The following is a 20,000-nucleotide window of genomic DNA, read 5'->3' as shown; positions in this document are numbered from 1 at the left end:
TGGTTGGCTTTTTTTATAACTTCAGTAATATGTACATAAAAAAAAGATTAAGCACTTACAGTCTGAAATTCAGCACTGCTCCTGCATTCACAAGCAAGGTTCTACAAAACAAAATAAAAGCCCAATAAATGTACTGAAAAATTTACTTGAAGCCATCTACAAACAATGCAACCAAACTGAACCTTTCTATAAAAACAATTTACAGTTTGTTGCACATGGTTTTCACAAAAAGGAACTCTGCAAGCATTCTTGACTTCATCTGACAGATGCTTAAAAAGAGTGACTGCTAGTAAGGAACACAAGAAAAATAAATGCTGCATATTTTAACATGACAGACCTGTTCAAATCAGTAACAAAGTGGGACAAGACACTCACAACAAGACTAAAGTTATGTTCTTACCATAACGATCCATCTGTGTTCATCTTCATTTCATTCATTACTGATGGGTGTACTGACGGGTGTCGATTCTGTCCTCAGAAAAGAGAATGCCTTATAAGAACCTCATGCAAGCCAAATCAAACTCAAGCTAAGCTTTTACCCACAATGAACTTATCCCTGTTACCTCAGATAGAATTTGGCCATGAGCAAAGCAGAGGCTTTTTCGGAGCAGAAACCCTCAAGTAGGAATATGACCCAATCCCCCCCCCCCCCCCAGAGGCTCCTGGAGAATCTGAAGGTGGGTAGGACATAATGGATGAATGAAGATGAACAACATAGATGGAATGTTACAGTAACACAACGTCTTTATCCATTGTTAATCTTTATTCATTCCTTACAGATGGGACAGAGTCCCTAGCTACCCTTAATCCTGGGAGGCCCTTACGGAAGGATGTTCCTGAGTACCATTGAGTCAAAGGATGCTCTCCCCCTAGAGACCAAATCCAATTTGTAATGGGTGATAACTGTATGAGGGGTAGCCAAAGTAGCAGCTGCACAATCATCCAATGAAGCCCTTGCATGAAAAGCAACAAAAGTTGCGATTGAAGTGGTGGAGTGTGTTCTAACTTTGCATGGTAGAGAGATTTATTTTGTTGGTAAATCAAGGATATACAGTTTCTAAATCACTTGGACAAGGTTACTTGTGAGACAGAGTTTCCCCAATTTTAGGCCTAAATAGGACACTAACAGCTGGTCTGTTTTATGTATTGACTTCGTTCTATCTTTTAAAAACATAATACATATGCACATCCAGCAGATTAAGGCAGTATTCGCCTTTGTTCGAGTAGTTGGGGGAAAAGACTGGTAGGTCGATCATTTAGTCAACTGTCAATTCTGAAATAACTTTGGACAGAAAGGAAGGATTAGTCCAGAGCGATACTCTCCTTATGAAATGCCACACAAAGGCGTTTTATACGCAAGGCCTGATGCTCAGAAATGCATCTTGCTGAGGTGACCGCTACCAAAAATAGTGATTTCCAGGACAGGAACTTAAAGTCATAAGTGGAAGCAGATTCGAATGGCAATAGCGACTGTAGTATTAGCATTAAATTCCAACGTTCGATGGGTTCCCTGAAAGGTAGTCTGATATGAGAGACCCCTTTTAAGAAAGTTTTGCAGAGATGACAATAGATTAGTGAGGAGTCTTGGAATCTATTATGGAAGTTTGGGATAGCAGCCAAGTGTACTCTGATGGTTGAGGCTGCTGCGCCGGAATGAAGAAACATTAAAGATAATCCAAAACTACACTAACAGGGGATCTAGTGGTCTTTGTCAGGAACAAATAAAGAACCTCTTCCAGTTGTGGAGATAGATTTTCCTGGTGGATGGTTTGTTAGACAAAAAAAAAAAAAAAAAAAAAAAAAAAAAAAAAAAGAATACTGCATACTTTGGAGGCAAGGGTATTCTGCCTGGCGATTACTGGAAGTGGAGAAACCAAACTGTCATCTTGAGACTGGATATGTTTGGATGAGTTGAACCTTGTGGGTAAGGGATCAATTCTGGAGTTGAACCCAGAATCCAAGGTTGATATACTAAGTGAGACCAGAGGAAGGGAAACCAAATTTGTTGTGGCCAGTAAGGTGCAATGAGAATTATCCTGCTTCTCAGACAAAGGGCTTTCTTTAGCACTTGGGGAATCAGGGAAAGGGAGGGAAGGCATACAGATGTCCTGTGGGCCAATCATGTATCAGAGCATCCCTCAGGGACTCACCCTGCAGGGGAATTAGGGCAAAGTAGCTGCTGCATTTGTGATTTGCTGGAGAATCACAGCAAGGCTGACTCCACAGCAGGTGAAGATCTTCACCGCAATAATTGGGTTTAGGGACCACTAGTGAGGCAGTAGGAAACATCTGCTCAGTTTGTCAATAATCACGTTGGAACTCCTGGGAATAAAAAAGTTGCAGTCAAAGCGTTTGGAAGCTATTGCCCATTGCCAGATTCTCATAGCCTCTCGACACAACTGGTAGGACTTTGTTCCCCTTTGTTTATGTACCAGACTACTAACGTTGTCTAAACAGCAATGGTCTTTGCTGAAGGATGGATTGAAATGCTTGCACCACTAGAAGCACTGCCCTCAGTTCTAGGACATTGATATGAAGATTGGCCTGTATGTCTGACCAAGTACCTTGGACGTCTTCCCTTAGTAAAGCCCCCCCCAACATATCAGGGAAGAGTCTGTAGTCAGTCACACTGGCCCTGGGCTGTTGTGGGCTAAATGGGTGACCCCACAGATTTGTCTGGCTTCATCCACCATATTAAATCCTGTCTGCATCATAGAGTTATCTGTATTTGAAAAGACAAGGGATGGTGGAAGGGGTACCACCCTGTTAGAAACGGCCACTGGAGAATTCTGTGTGTAGTCTTTCTAGGGGCATTCTAGTGATTGATGCTACCATGAAACCAGGAGCTAATTGCCCGAGCCGAGCCTGCCATGGAACCCAGGAGCTGAAGAACTGCCCAAGCTGAGGTGAACTTTTGACAGAGTATCGCTTGGATTTGGGATCCTTGTAGTCTGGAAGAGAGACTAGGCAGGCATGTGCATTGAAATTTGCTCCTATAAATTCCAATGTTTGAATGGGAAACAAGGTGCATTTTCCTCAGTTTAGAGAGATTCCCAGGAATTTTGCTAGTTTCAGAGTATAGTTTAGAGCCATCTCCAGTAGACGCTTGGTGAGGGCAGTGAGGAGCCAATTGTTTAAATATAAAAACACCCGGAATCCTTGTAGTCTCAAGTGAGCCGTTACCACTGCCATGCACTTGGTAAACACACTGGGGGCTGTAGAGAGTCCAAAGGGCAGTGTGCAAAATTGAAAATGATTGGCTCAAAGCAGGATGCAAAGAAATCTTCTGAAGAGTTTGTCCATTTTTGTGTGGTAATACACATCCTGAAGATCTATTGAGCACATCCAGTAATCTTTCTCCAAAAGCAGAAGGATAGACTGGAACAGTGACCATCCAGATTTTTTTCTTGTTTGACAAATTTGTTCAGGATACAGAGATCCAGACTTTGTCATCAGTCCCCTGTCTTTTTGGTACTAAAGAATCTTTAGTAGAATCCGGATCCTATCTGGTCTGGTGGGACTGTCTGAATGACTTTTGAAGCAGCTTTTGAATTTCTTGCACGGCCATTTCCCTGCAGCTAGGTGGGACGTTGGGGATTCGTCCTGATGACGTTCGGTAAAGATCGAATGGGATGGGATACCTCTGGTCTATTGCATCCATAAATCTGTTAGTCAGGCAGAATGGTGCAAGGAGAAACACCCCCCCCCGACTGCTTCCAGAAGTAAATTGGGCCACCCCTCACGAGCGCTGAGAGTGTTGCCCAGATAAATCTCTGAATACCTGGTTACGCAAACCCCCTCTGCCCCTACAGAGGAACCTTCCAGATGAATTATCCCATCTGCCCCATACTCACCACGTGCATCACAGAAAGGACCCTGCATTTTCTTGTGCCACATCTTACCACTCCTCTGGTTCCTAGAGAAGGGACATTGAGGGGTGGAAAAACATATGCCCCATGGCAGACAGGATCTTGCAGTCCTTCTCGCACCTGGCCAATGTCTCACTTTCAGGCCGAAAAGGGAACACACACACACACACACACACACACACACCATATACACAATATACACATACACACACAATATACACACACAAACAAACAATATATAATATTATATTATATAACACTGGAGCATTAAGAAAGGTAGACTTAAAAGCGTCCGCAAAGTCAGAGACGCGCATCCAGGCAGGACGTCTCATGACAACACCCGAGCCCGCTGCTCTAGCCACTCCTTCAGTGGCGTGGGAAATCAAACACATGGAGTTTGATACGGATTCCAGGGTATTTGCGGGGCAACCTTGCCCTGCACCTCGTAAGAGACTGCTCCTAAGGTTTCGGAGAGTTCTGAGACTAGGTCTCTCTGAAGCCTGGTGGTGTGCCTGATAATTCAAAGACCTAACAAAAGGTCAATGACGCAAAGACTTGCTTCCCTAACCTATCCACCGTCCGAGACTCCCTGTTTGGGGGTTGGACAGTCTGGCTTTCCTTGGCAAGCTCCTTTGCGGCAGCCACCACCATCGCATCTACTTGAAGACCCTTGGACCAGTGAGGATTCTGTTCAGGAGGGAATAAAATCTTGTCTGAACTCCACAGGATTGGTTTAATAGTTTCGGGACCCTTCCATACGTGCTGCAGGATTAGCTGAACCAGCCGGGGTCACCCAGGAAGTATAAGGTAGAGCATGAAAAGCCTGCAGGAAAATGAACTTCTCAGAAGAGGAGTTGGTGGGCTTCCAGTCACCTCTGTTTCAATATCTCAAGTAGGTCTTCGAAAGAAACATCAAGGGCCGACTGTGAAGACCCCTCCCCTTCATTGTTGTCCATGTCCTCAGGTGAGAGACTTCAAGGGAGTCCACGTGCTTCCTCTTGCACGTCCTCTTGTGTGGTACCCCTTTAGCAGGAAGAAGGGGCACCCTGCAGTAGGTAATCCTGAGGCTCTGGTGCTTGATGTCGTGAAGTGGTGGCTTGTGGTAACTGATACTCAGATGCTGACTGCTTTCCTACAGAGGCAAGGTCCCTCTCCATCGACTGGAAAGCCGGCCTAACCAAAGAGGGATGGGAGCCGAGAACTGGAAAGGACAACCTTGGAACCGGGGTCAAACCCTGCTCTAATGGGCCAGCTCCCAAGGACGGAGTCTCAAGAGGACCAAGTACCATTTAGACTCCCATGCTAGGAACCACAATGCCTAGTCAACTCATAATCCTGAGAGAGGCTCGATTCTGACTGAACCGAAGGCCAAAAGGTCGGCTCCAGAACCACGGAGCGATCCACCAGTGGAACTGAAGCAATGGGTACCGATAAAGGCATCGGTTCCAGGGTCTTTGATACCTGCACGGTGGTCAAAGAAGGAAAATATGCTCGAGTCCATGGGGAAAAAAAAACAAAAAAAAAATAAGACTCCCAACTCCTGAAGGGAGGGGAGTTTTGGAAGGTGTTGTAGTCTAGTCTCCCTTGCCAACATCAGCTGATCAACAAGATGCACCACATTCAATTCAGAGAGGCTCCTGGTCAATTGTGTGGATATCCCCGATGGGGAGTCTGGTCAGGTCATTGCAGTAAAGAGCTGAATTGCTACAAAAGGATGAGATCCACCATTGGTGAATATTGGGCCCAAGCTGTATGGTCCATTGGCAGTGAAGTCTTGGAGACGTGTGGAAGGTGTGTCTGGTACAGAAACTCCTGGAGCAGAAAGAGTCGAGCTCTGTCCCAGAGTCATGGACTGTGCTGGCAGTCAAAATTAAAGGTGAAACTGAAGCAGAGAATACGAGCTTTGTTATGGTCAGTGCCATAGACACTTATGACTGGCGCTGAAGACAAAGATTGAGGATGGCACCATGGTCAGTACCACAACAGACTGTGCCATGGAACTCTATTTTGTTCCTGAAGACGAAGCAGTCAATTTTGGAATCTTGTCCAGGTTCCTGCTTTTTGTCACCTGAAGGTGATGAAGGAACTAGTACGGTCTCTTTCGCTGTTCTTTACTGGGAGGGGATGAGCCCTCTGACCCAGAAATAGCCTCTGAGAAGGGTGTCTTAAGGAGACCCTTCAAGATTAATTTTTTTATTTCATTAAGGGTTCTGTAGCTAAACCCTTTACAAATAGAGCAAGGTGGTTGGAGAGAGAGCTGAGGAACACCCACAGTACACACCACCAGTACACACAAGAGTCATGGGTATCTGAATTCAGCATTTTGGGGCCGCACTGGTTGCACTATCTGAAACCAGAAGCTCCCTTGTTTTCTGACATGATGCTAAAGAGATTAACTAGCTATCACAAGAAAACAACCGGAGAAGTTAGATGGGATTTTTTTTTTATATTAAAGAAAAAAAGAAGAAAGAAGGGGGAAGGAAATACCAACAATGGTATCTGAAGTTGCCACAAGGGTGGAGGGGAGAAAGGGCCTATACCAAATGGTAACAGTAGTAGGTAAATTAGGAAAGAAAAATATCAGAAATTATAACAAGTAATTCTAATATTTTCAAAGTACTTACCTGAGAGCTGGCTTGACATGGCTTTATTGCAACGTGGCAAACGAGATCTGAAGCAACAGGGAGAAGGACATTGTGGGTAAACGTTTAGCTCAAGAGTCTTTTGGCTGGCATGAGCTTGTTATAAGGCCGGCTCGGTTCCGAAGATGGAACCAACACCCATCAGTAAGGAATGAAGAACATCAGACCATTCCTTTTGCATTTGTGAAAAACATTAGTAAAATTCTCAGGAGAATGAACTATGTTTTTCAGGCAATGTTACAAACAGGATTCTTATCAGATCTCTAAAAAAATAACAATTGCAGACTCCATTTTTAATAGGGAGGATTGGAATGACCCATAGTGTTAGTGACCTGTCAATCTAACAAGTACCCTAGGGAAGGGTAGGATTTCTCATAGTTTCTCTTTAAATTTTTCGGAGGTACAATCTACGGTGGGTAATTGTCACAAGACTCAGTAGCCTTGAACTTTCTATGATTCTACCATCCCAAAGTCAAAAACAGAAGTTTGAATGAGAAATCACACCCTTCCCAAGTCTCTATACCATCATCCACCCTCTAATGGCATTCTTCGAAATTCCTGCAGAACCCAGAGTCTTGTAGCTGTTCACCAAAAACAGTTGTTTTCATCCTCGGTAGGAGAATGGTTTCCAGCATACATCTAATGCATTCAGAGGTGTTTCAAGTCACATGGAGAAATACAGTCAAATGCAAAAAGATGGAAAGAACAGCAGAAACTTTAGCAGTTACTCAGAGGAACTGACAAAACTACAGTAACCAAGAGGCTGGGATGAAAAAAAAGACGGACTGAAAAGGAGCCTTATCGAGAAGTACCATAAAAAAAAAAAACTATTGATCTAAATGGCAGAGTCCACAGAAAAAAAAAACTAATTTTTGTGCTGTACCACAGAAACAAGGAATAGAATACATTAATCTGAAAGTTCAAACAACCCACTGGACTGGTACTTTATGTAGGATTTGTTAACTGAAAGGGCACACTGCATCAATGCTCGAGATTTGGCCATAAGAAATAATTTAACATTTGTTGACCAGTCAAGTCCAACTAGGATAGAGTTTTCAGCAGAGACCCAGGAAGAAATGCTCCAGATGCACATCTTTGGAATGTGGGAGGAAACAGGAATATCTGGAGGAAACCCACGTGAACACAGGGAGGACATGCAGACTCTGCACAGAAGGCACCAAAGCTGAGAATCGAACTGGAGAACCTCTTGCTGTGAGGCAACAATGTTAACTACTGCATTGCCCAAAAGTCCTACAGCTAAAACAACACATAGTAGTAAAGATGTAGTCATATCAGGAAAAGGAGCTGCTCTGACAAAATTGCGGCAGAAAGGTAGTATTAATTGAGGATACAGACAGCTCATGGAAAAAAGAAGGATTACTCACTGAACACCACACAGATGAATTTATCCCTGTAAATCAAAGGATGTCAGCAGGAAGGTGCAGATTCAAGTTACTATATCCAGCTGTATTTAGAATATTATTTTCAGAAGGATCAGAGATATTTCTAGATTCAAAACAGGAGGAGGAGGAAAAAGAAATTATGTACTCACCATAACGTTCCATCTGTGTTGCCTATCTTCATTTATCCTTGACAGCTGGGTTTGGTTGCAACATCAGAACTGACTCTGCCATTACTACAGCTTGCGCCAGCCAAAAACTGTCCAGCTTCACCTCTACCCAGAATACCTCCCTCTCAATTACCTCAGATCGAGGTTTCAGAAGACACAGGAACAAAAACTATGTATGCATTTAGGAGACACACACAAATATTAGAAGCAAGTCCGATAGAAGCCTTATCCACTGTGTTTGATTAACAAAATAGTTTGAGTGTATGTGATCCGCTCCACCAAAACAATCGGGTGGGGGGGTGGGGAGTCTAGGATAAATGAAGAGAGAACACAGAAGGAACGTTATGGTGAGTACATAACTTATCTGATGCTGTCAATCTTCATTTTATCCTTGACAGATGGGACAGAGTCCCTAACTACCTAAAACGTGGGTGAACTTATGGAAAGATATTCCTGAGCAACATCAAGCCAAAGGATGCTCTACCTCTAGGGACCAAGTCCAGCTTGTAGTGAGTAATAAATGTATTGGGAGAAGTCCAAGCAGCTGCTGCACACGTCATCCACTGAATGTCTAGAGTGGAAGACCACTGAAGTGGCTATAGACCTTGTAGAATGTGCTTTGACAGGTTCAGGGAAGGTTAATTTATTCTCATCATAAATGAATGAAATGCAGTCTTTCAGCCACTTGGAGGGTAATCCTGCTGACTGCCTTGCCCAACTTTGCACTGGAAAAAGAAAAACAGTTTACTTGATTGTCTTAGATTTTTCATTCTGCGAACATGAAAATGTAATTGTCTATGACATCTAGTAAACATATGGCGTATTTTTCCTTGTTACAATGATTTGGGAAGAAGACCAGTAAATTAATAGTCTGGCTAATACTAGCCTGATACTACTTTGGGTAGAAAGGAGGGGTTTGTTCAGAAGGACACCCTATTTTTATGGAAAACTAGTTAAGGAGGTTCAAATAAGGCGTTTACTTCTGAAATCCTTCTGATAGAAGTAATGATTATCAAATAGTGCATCTCCCAAGATCAAAACTTCAGATCACATTCTGCAGAGGGTTCAAAAGGGGAATGTATTACTGTGATAGAAAAGAAACCAACAAGTAAATCCAAAAAACGGAATTGAGTCCACTGGCAAGTATATACCAACGCAGAATGCTAAAGACAGTCCTTTATTAGAATAAAGATAATTATCAGTATTCACCAAAGTAAAATAATAAGCAATTTTGTCTCCAATTATACAATTCAGGAGACTTTATCAAACAAGAACCGAACATTAAAACAGGAGTTTAAATACTAAAAACACTGAATCTCCCTACCAAATGACATTACTTCCTGGCAGAGCAAAAAGTTCTAATTAAAGAAACAGTATATCTAAAAAGAACATTGAGCTGAAAACCATATAAAAGTGCAATACGCATGCATAAAATAGTAATATATTGGCAGTACTCCAATAAATATAAACAATAATTGTTCATGTGCAATCATGCAACTGCCAAAAGATAAACAAATGCATAATAAACATGGAATCCTAAATTAGGTTCCATATAAAGTATTGGCAGCTTTGTAAAAACACGTCCTAAACTCTTATATGACAGAATATAGCAATGGTCATAAAAATGTGCAACATATGGTTTAAATGCTCGTATTGCATAGATTAAAACTTTTTAAATATATATATTTAATACAGTGAGACAACTAAATGGGAAGAAATTCGAGCAATCAAAATATATAGTAGAACACTACCACCTTCTCCAATAGTCTAAAAGGCCGATACTTAACATAAAACTTCATAATACAATATGTAAATCTAATAAATACCAACTAAATAAATAAGTTAAAAAAATAACTAGAGAGTTAAAAGGTTAATTTCCATTAGTCTCTACCTAATGCTTTTATTTTTAGCAAACTACTAATGGAAAAGTTATCATTTAAGCCTGGCAAACATGCAGCATTCAAGTGCAACTGCCAGGCTAGTTCCATTTTTTCTAAATAGTATGGCCAAGCACCTCCACTAATGGAATACACCACACTTTCCAGTATAAAAAATTTAAAATAGTGTTCTGGGTATGTATTAATATGTTTGGCTAATGCATTATGGTCGTGCCCATCACGAATATCCCTAAGGTGCTCACCTATTCTATTCAACTTTCGTTCAGTCTTGCCAATGTGAAAACATGAGCAAAGTACACATAGGGCGCAATAAACAATTCTCTCTGTGTTACAAGAGAATTTACCACCGATCCAAATTCCATTGACTTCGACAACTTCAGCTTCAAGTATATTGCTACAAAACTTGCATCTTCCACATTTATACACATGTCCCCTTCTTCATTTTGGTGCATAGGCTCATAGGTAGGTACTAGGCTATCTGCCCCGGGGCCTATACAAGCAGAGCCAAAAAGGTACCCTGGCTTTTGCCACCCAAGAAAATTATTTTTCTGTGCCACTGTCGTAGTTATAAAACTATTCTGATATGATTTATTATTTTCATCCACCTTCTTGTCAATAAGGTTTGCAGGACCTGAGTCAGGTAAAACTTATGACTCATTAGTACTAAATTCTATTCTCCCAACCTCTAATATTTAGAATAGGTACAAAGTGACCTTCTGGTCTCTTATTAACGTAATTAGTTATTTGATCAATTAGTTTCACTGGATATTTCCTTCTAATGAACATCTGTATAAGAAAGTTGCATTCCACTAAATAAGTATTCCATTCAGTAGTCATCTGGGCTGCACGCACAAACTGTCCCTTAATTACAGCCCATTTTTGGCTAAATTAATGACACTAATAAAATGCAGAAAACGGTCCGAATGTTTCTTATGAAATATTTCAGCAACAAAACAATTTAATGCTTCATTCTTTGCTAACAAAACGTCTAAGTAAGAAATGCTGTTACTGCCTACTGAGTGTGTAAATTTTAAAAATGTGTTAGTGCCATTGACAAAAGTAATAAAATTATCAATCAAATCCATTAGTCCATTCAACAAAATAAATATATCGTCCAAATAACAAACATACGTTTTACAGAATGGATATTGGGATGGGAAAACGAAGCATTTCTCCCACTCCAACATAATGATATTGGCATACAAGCCACCACATGCAGATCCCATTGCGACAACTTCCTTCTGTAAAAAGTACTCACTAACAAAATAAAATTGTTTAATACAATATCCATCATTTGTTCATATAGGTTAATTTTGTCCTGACCAATGTGCTTTGTTTGCAGGTATTCACAAAACCATTAAAGTCCTATTTCATGGGGAATAACACTATACAAGTTGATAACATCTATAGTGATGAATGAATAGTCATTACTATATTCAATTCCATCCATTTTCTTTAAAAAATCCCATGAATCAATACATATATATGCATTACTGCCTTTTTACCAAGTTCAGGTCCCAAGGAGGAGTCAGATCTTTTAATGGGGGTTTTAACAAAAATGTGCCTCTTAAGAATGATTGACAAAGCCTGAGAGAGACTAAAGAATGTTCTACTAAGTTGTGAAAATTAGAAATTGCAGCCAATTGTAGTTTAATGGTGGATGGAGAAGCTCCAGCACGGAAGAAAAATGCTAAGAAATCTAAAACATGCTCTAATGAAAGCAGGGAAAAAAAAAGACCAGTTTTCTTTTCATGGGCCCAAATTGTAAATCTTTTCCACTTAAACAGTTTTCTAATGGAAGGATTACGAGACGTTAAAAGGATGTAGAGTTGTTGCGTCTTTCGGCTTTTCCCGGTTAGGGGTTGCCACAGCGGAACTCCAGTCCCCCAATGATTGGCAATTTATTTTTACGTGCCGAGTTACAAGCCCTGACGCACAACCTTCAACAAAGGTAAGCCCATTCACGCATGTCTACACGCAGAAGACGCTCTAGCTGAGAATCGAACCGGACAGCGTCTTACTGTGAGGCGACAACGCTACCGCAGCACCACCACCGCGGGTATAGGGTACCGAGAGGAAATATCAGGATGCCTGGCAATTAATGGAATTGGAGGAACCACACAGTCAGCTTGAGGTTCCAAATGTTTGGATGAACAAAACAGTCTGGGTGGGACAGAAGATCAGGCACTGGGTCCAGAATCCAAGGTTGTTGAATCAAGTAAGGCCAAAGAATGAGGAACCAAATTTCTCTATGCCAAAAGGGAACAAGATTACTGTGTTCTTCAGAGTGCTCGTCTGCAATCATACTGGAACTCCCTGGAATGTGCTTTGCTATTAGAAAGCAGTTTGACAGGATTACCCATTGCCACTCTTTGAGGGCTTCTCGACAAAGGGGGTAAGACTTGGTTCCACCCTGCTCGTTCATGTACCAAACCACTGACATACTGTCAATTTGAATTGCAATAGCACCCTGAGGAAGAGCCGTCTGAAAGGCCTGCAATGCAAGAAGCACTGCTCTTATCTCCAGGAAACAGACGTGCAAGTTGGCCTGTAATGGGGACCAAGTGCCTTAAGACAGACTTGCCAGATAATGCCCCCCCCCCCCCAATCTGGGAAGCGTCCATGGTCACTGGCTGGGGGCTCCAGAAAAACAGATTGACAGCTGTAAAGAATTTGTTCAGAATATATCCACCAACGAAGATCCATTTGGCAAGGACTGGTGATCAGTACTTGGTCTGACAGCAGGTGGTGAAGGATAGGCCACTGACAGGCTAATAGCCATTGCAAAAATTCATGTGCAACTTGGCTAGCGACACTAGAGTTAGAGACTGCCATGGCTCCTAGAGCTTAGAAGACTAATTGTTCCGGAATTTTCTCTCTGAATTAACTTTTGAACCTGAACCACAATTCTCTGATGCCATTCTGGAGGAAAAGATTCTATCATTGTTTGAGTATTCACTACTGCCTCTACGAATTCTAAAACCTTGTGTCAGGATTAAATGTAAATTTTTCTAGATTTACCATAATTCCTAGATGGGCACAAATGTTGAGGGTGTAGTCTGTGGCTACTATTAACTGATTCTTGGTCAAAGTGGTTATGATCCAGTCATCCAAGTACAAAAACACTTAATCCTTGCAGCCTCAGGTAAGGTGCTACTACTGCCATGCATTTGGTGAACACCCTGGGGGCTATGGGAAGTCCAACTGGAAGTACCCTGAATTGGTAATGACTGGCTCTCAGCTTGAAGCAGAGGAACTTTCTGGAGCGCTTGTCCTTTCTCACATGGTTATATGCATCCGAAGGTCTACTGCGCATATCCATCCAGTCATCTTTCTTCAGAAAGGGGAGAATAGACTGTATCATAACCATCCAGAACTCTGTCTGCCAAACAGATTTGCTCAGTACACAGAGATCCAAAATTGGTCTCCAGTCCCCTGTCTTTTGGCACTAAACAGAATCTTTAGTAGGTTCTGGATCCTTCCTGGTCTGGAGGGACTTGCTGGATGACTCGTCTGGAGGTCTTGCACTGCTGAATCCCTCCGGATTGGGTGAGAGACTGGGGATTTTCTTGTGAATGGGGGATGTTAAGAAAAGGGAATGATACAGCCTCTGAATATTTACAGTTACACCCAAGAATCTTTTAACTTTAGCCAGGTGTTTAGGTGCAAGGAGTTTAGGTGAAAGGATAAGCATCCCCCAACTCCCTCCAGAGGAAAACAAATTGGGCTTCCCTTCAGGAGCGCTGAAAGGGCTTGGCTGGGAAGGAATCCCTGAAGCCCTGATTTTGCAGACCACCTCTTCCATGAGGGCGGCATCTTCCATTTTGGTTGCCCCCTCTACCCCTGGGGTAAATTCCTCTGTGGGTGTCTTGAAGAGGCCCTTGGGATTTCTTGAACCACATTTTTCCACCACTCCTCTGGTTCCTAGCCCCCAGGATGTTCACCAAATGCATGGCAGTAGTAGCGCCTCACTTGAGGCTGCAACTGCCATCCTTCTCACACCCGGATAAAGTCTCTTTCGTTTCTGGGCCAAAAAAGATGTTCCATCAAAGGTAACATTGACAAAATAAGACTTTAATAGCTCCGCAAAGTCACAGGCACATCCAGGCAGGTCTCCGACTACACCTGTACTCGCTGCTCTAGACATCCCTTCAGCTGGATGGGGGAAATCAGCCTCATGGACGACTTGGACGCAGACTCCAGACTGGCCAATTTAAGCCACTTTCTCTTGGACTCCTTCAGCTACAGTTCCTGCCAAGGTGTCCGATAACTCCTTAAATCAGATCCTGTTCGGAGTCTGGTGAAATATGCCAAAACATTCAAGGACAAGGTTGATGAAGCATAGACTCCCTTCCCAAAATCTGTCCACAGCTCAAGACTCCTTGTTGGGCAGATGGGACAGAGGAACTCTTAAGCAAGTTCCTTTTTAGGGACAGCCACTAAGACCACAGAATCAAAAGCTAACCCCTTTGTCTATACCAGGAAGGGTTTTAGGACTTCCAGCCACCCCTTTATTTCAAGATTTCTAAGTCTCCAAATGAGAGATCTTCAGGGGGACAACAGCCTGGGCCAGTAAAATCAGCACCAGGAGACTTGGAACAGAAGACTCTAAGACCTCATAAGAGGTCAAAGGAGGAGTTAATGGTACCTTAAAGGCTTCTAGACCATAAAATGTTATTCATTAGCCTCTTCACACAGAGTTCTGAAAAACTTTTGGTGGAGCGGACAAAGCGGAAGGGGACATGGGCCTCTGTAAAAAGACTTCTGGGAACTCTCCATGAAAGGAATTAATTGACGGAGAGTAGGTAGTTCTAGGCAAAGTGGTCTTAACAGGTGAGGCAGTAGTCAATTCCTGTATCAAGTCTTCAATGTGAAAGGGTTCGAAACTGCAATCAGCACCGGAATAGACAACACCACCAGAGTGTCAGCAGCACAATTTCTTGGCTTTTGTAACCAAAAGGGAAGTTGGAACAGAGACAGACTTATTTTCTTAGTTTTCCATAGAATACTAAGATGAAGGTGATAAAAACATCAGTCTCTGCTTTATCTACAGCAGATAAGGATTCAACAAATGCTGAAAGAAGTCCTTTTAAAATAAGCTTATTATGCTTTCCACAAGAGCCTGGTGGTTAAAGGCAAACAGATGTTACAGTCTTCCTGTAAGGGGTGGGGGCCAAGACAATACACACAAAGAATGAAAATCTGACTAGGGAATTTTTATGGCCACACTTCCGGCATTTTTTTTTTTTTTAAACCAGCAGGGCCCTTACCTTTCTCAGCCATGTCAAAGGGAGGAAAGCAGCTGGGGGGGGGGGGGCAAAGCTAAGAAAAATATCCCTCCACAAAGAAAAGGAAAGTGACAGCAGAAAGGATATTCTTTTTACTATGTTTTTATTTTTTTTATAAAGGAACAAAAAAAAGGGAAAGGGACTATCGCAATGATAGTTGTAGAAATACACAAGCATGTACAGGGGCGGGACAGACTACGGGGGTGGAATTAACAAAGATAACGGGAAATACTTCTACCCTTTACACTTGTGCATCAATGATGATACTAAGTGTAAAGAGAAAGATGAAGAGAAACTGTAAGGAAAAGACAAAAAATTTACCTAAACCTACTAGCGCTCGGGAGAGTAGCTAGACACGACAGTTTTCGGAAAATGGCAAATAATATCTTAGGTAATTGAGAGGGGGATTCTGGATAAAGGTGAAAGTAGAGAATTTTTGGCTGGGGCGAGCTGCAGTAACTGCAAAGTCCGTTCCGATGTCAGAACCGAACCCATCTGTCAAGATGGACATCAGATTAGACAGTTAACCCAGCAAGATTAACCTGCCAGTAAACCTCTTCCAGAAAGATCAAGATCAGACTACAAAAAACAAATATCTTGGAGTTGAACAGGGACCATCATCTTGATCACCCAATGCGAAAGTAGAAAACAAAATGAACTGTACAGTGTCGTTTCTGTAAAATGGATTTTGGACAGGAGAAACTTCCTTCTGCAAGAAGAAGGGAAAAAATGTAAGTTTGCAGACCATTTTAAATTGTAAAGGGGACTCTTAAGGAACAACTCCCACTTTGTCAGGGTTTAGGTTATTGAATTAAGAGAGAAAGATGTTAACTGCAAATAAAAAGGCTAGGAATCTGTGTACAACAAATTTCTAGCAATAAAGTCATGTTACACTGTAAAGTCAGTCATTCTGTACAGTATACAGAGGTACTTTTAAGTATCGTGAAAGACTTGTCAGCGAGTACTTTTAATGGTAGTGATGGCAAAAGTAGGAAAGCTTTTTTTCCTTCAACTGTAATATATCAGATTAATACTATAATAAAAGACTCAAAATAAATATAAATATGATGTTATAGTGTTGGGCTTCTAAGGGGAAGAAGTTGAAGTGAAGGGAAAGGTGTATTTAAATTGTGGTTGTCCCCTGGTATTATGCATACAGATGGAAATGCACACTAAAATCATGTAAAATAATAGTCTCCTAGCACTTGAAATGAGCATACAATTGCTTAACCATTAGAATTTTCATCTACCAGCAGAGCTCTGCAGTTCAAGATGAACTGTCTGTAAGCACAGGGAATTCATCAGAAAATGACTGAACCTTGAACTTTGTGGCACTTGTATAGGAAAACTCTAAAATTAGAAATTAAAGGCGAAAAAATAAGCATTAGAGTGAATATAAATGGAGTCTGATGCACTGAAGGGAATATACAGATTTCCAGTAGTAAAAATAATTTCACTATAAAATCAGAGGAAAGCAAAATCAATATAATTAATGGTAGCCAGAGCACTCCTCCTTAAAAACAGTTGAGTACGCAAGTTGTTTTTTTACACCTGGTGGGAAGTTGAGATAAACCAGAATGGATAGTGTGGGTACAGGATGGAACACTGTTTCTAACATGCATTTTGGCACGATTAAACCAAAATATGCAATGGCTAAAGCATGTGGGTATTAGATGACTATTTGGAGCATCTGCTCATGTAAATAGGGATTTCTTTCCCTTTTTGGAAAGTGCATATACCAGTTTGTTATGGATGGGGATGGAGGATTAAAAATGATAAGGCACAGTTTGAGTATTTTTACTGAGATTAACAAAGTCTAAGAAAAAAGTGATATTGGCTCAAATTGAGAGGAGAAGCTGCAATTGCATACAAGATCAGTCTACTAAACATTCAATGCTTGTATTTAGCTAAAAACAAATATTCAAAAAACTCACACAGAATATGTAAAAGTAATAGAAACTTATTGGAATGACTGCCTTATCATTTATGGAATGCAAATGGGACTGTTAGCATGGGCAAGGAGCAAAGAATAGCAAATTAAGTACAAGGTACAAATAGGAATGTTAAGAGGAGAGAGATGGAAATGAAGTGAACATGGCAAAGAAAGGACTTAAGAATATCCATGATCCTACGCTGAATAACCAAAGGAAAATGAGGTAACAATATGCATTACAACAAGGTTCCAATAATAACGCAGGAGGAAAACAGACAATAATAGACTTGCAGTAATATAGGGTCATTGGCAAGGTAGTACACTGGCATGCATTTATATTCTGCCCCCCAAAAAAGTTGCATCTGTGTTGTGCATTTTTCAACAATTGGGTTCAGATCGGACCCTTGGATCCAACTCGGCTGTTATTTTCAGATGATGTCCACCAGAAAACTCTCAAGCTCCTAACACGCCTCAGATCTTGTTTGCTGGCTTATAGTATCAAAACAAACATTAGCATACAGGTAACAGAAATCCATATCTGGAGCTCAACATAAAGAGGCAGTGGTTTCCTTACAAGGTCTCGCTCTTCCAGAGGTCATTAGTTCAAAGGCACGGGCTTGTGGGAGGGCAGTAGAGGAAGAATTAAAATGGACAACACAGATGAACATTATGGCGAGTACATATCACATAAAAAAAAAAAGTTACTTTTTATTCATTGCTCAACAATTAGGACAGAGTTCCCAGCAACCTGAAATCCCTGGAGGACTAAGGAAGGACATTCTTGAGCACAGTTGAGCTGAAGGCTGCTTTTCCCTCAAGACCACATTCAATTTGTAAGTAATAAAAGGTATGAGGATTAGTGCAAGTAGTAGCCACACATCATTCATGGAAGCCCTGGGTAAAAATATAAAGGACATTACTCTGGACCTGGTTGAATGGGCTCTGAAAGGTTTTGGTAAGGACAGGCCCATTTGTTACAGACAAAGGATATGCAAAAATTAGTCAGCATCTGCTAAAGGTTACCTTTGACAGTTTTTCCCAATTTGGAATCTGCAAAGGAGACCAAATTAATAAAAATTTTTTCAGGATACCCAAGTAAAAACGCAGTTGCCTATGAACATCCAGTAAGCAACATATTCACTTTTGGTTTCTAAAATTTGGGAAAAAACTGGCTAATTAACAGATTTGTGGATATTTAATTCTGACACTTTAGAAAGGAAGGAAGGATTGGTACATAAAGCTACCCTATTTCTTATGAAATACTAATTAAGGAGGTTTAGAGGATGGTGCTTGAAGTTCTGACAGTCTTCTAGCAGAGGTGATGGCTACCAAAAATATAGTTTTCCAGGTCAAAAAGTGGAGTTCACATTTAGCTGCGGATTCAGAAGGGGAATGAATTAAAACCTGTAAATTTGAGTCCCATGGCAGAGTTGGAGCCTTATTAAGGGGGTGGGTCTCAAAAGAAGGGTACCTCTCAAAAAGGCTTTACAAAAGTTAAGATAAAGCAAAGGAGTTTTCAATATCAACATGAAAATTAGAAACTGCAGTTAGCTGTACCCAAACAGTTGAGGATCTGGCTCCTTTGTGGAATACTATTGCTAAAAAATTCAAGGACACTATGCACGGTTCCTGAAAAAGGGTCAACATGCCTCTGCTGTGCCCAAAAAACAAATCTCTATTTACTTCTGTAATAAGTTTCCTTGTGGATACATTGTGGGAAGACAAAGTAGATGACGAACAGGGGAAGAGAGCACATGCTGTCTGGCTATCAATGGAAATGGGGAAACCATATGGTCAGTTTTAGGTTTGAGATAGCTGGGTGAATCATGTCTGCTGGGTGAGACAGAAGGTCTAGAATTGGATCCAGATTCCAAGAATGGTAGACTAGATGAGGCCAAAGGAAGAGGAACTAAATTGGTGCCAATAAGGATGACTTTGCTTTTCAACTGGGATGCTTTCTGTAAAACTTTGGGGGTTAATGGAGGTGGGGCTAAGCATAGAAGAGACCAGGGGCCAGTCATGTAGAAAAGTGTCGCTTGGCGACTCCCCCAGCAGTAGACTTGGGTCACACCATGGCTGGCCCCATTGGTGAAAAATCATTTCCACCAGTTCCTTGTTGAGACCATTCATGAGGGAATAGAATAAACCTGCTCAACTTGTCCACTATCATACTGGATTTCCATGGGATGTACGTTGCCATTAGAAATCAGCTGGAAGAGGATTGCCCATTGACAAATTCTTGGGCTTCTTGACACAAGGGTTAAAATCTGCTTCCACCTAATTTGTTGATGTATCAAACTACAGACCTATTTTGTCCGAATTGCAATATCCCAAAAGGGAGAGCGTCTTGAAAGGCTTGCAGTTTTAAGACTACTGCTCTTATTTCCAGGACACTGATATGCATGTTGGCCTCTGAGGGGGGGGGGGGGGGGGCACATGCCTTGGGCAGTCTTTCCAAAAAAAAAAACCCAACCCAATTTGGGAAGCACCCATGGTAACTCTGGCCTTGGGCTGAGGAAGAATGAAAGACGGCCTTGCAGAACCTGATCTGATCAAATCCACCAGAAGTATTTTTTGCATGCCTGTGTTATTTTGATCTGGGTGGACATAGCATCTCAATGGTCTATTTTACACCAGCCCAACACCCACTGCAGAATCCTCATATGAAATCTTGAGGAACTAGAACCATCATTGCAGACACTGATCCCAAGGCTCGTAGGATTAATCTGGCTGAAACTGAGGAATTTTGGATTATATCTTTCCGACCTGGAATTGGACAGTCTGTACTCTCAGAAAAGGA

At 41.5% G+C, this 20,000-nt stretch overlaps 1 long non-coding RNA gene across 1 annotated transcript in view; it reads right to left on the bottom strand.

The window, feature by feature from the left end:
• LOC122788321 overlaps positions 1–20,000 on the bottom strand; it is a 121,209-nt gene that overhangs the window by 52,985 nt on the left and 48,224 nt on the right. Inside the window, exon 2 of the long non-coding RNA XR_006362636.1 lies at positions 60–101. This is a non-coding gene — a long non-coding RNA (uncharacterized LOC122788321). The remainder of the gene's footprint in view (positions 1–59; positions 102–20,000) is intronic.

This window comes from Protopterus annectens, chromosome 13.part0, assembly GCF_019279795.1.
Source record: "Protopterus annectens isolate FY-2018-M chromosome 13.part0, PAN1.0, whole genome shotgun sequence".
Classification (NCBI taxonomy): domain Eukaryota; kingdom Metazoa; phylum Chordata; order Ceratodontiformes; family Protopteridae; genus Protopterus; species Protopterus annectens.
Note: the sequence above shows the minus strand (reverse complement) of the source record. Positions and strands in the feature narration are given on the sequence as shown.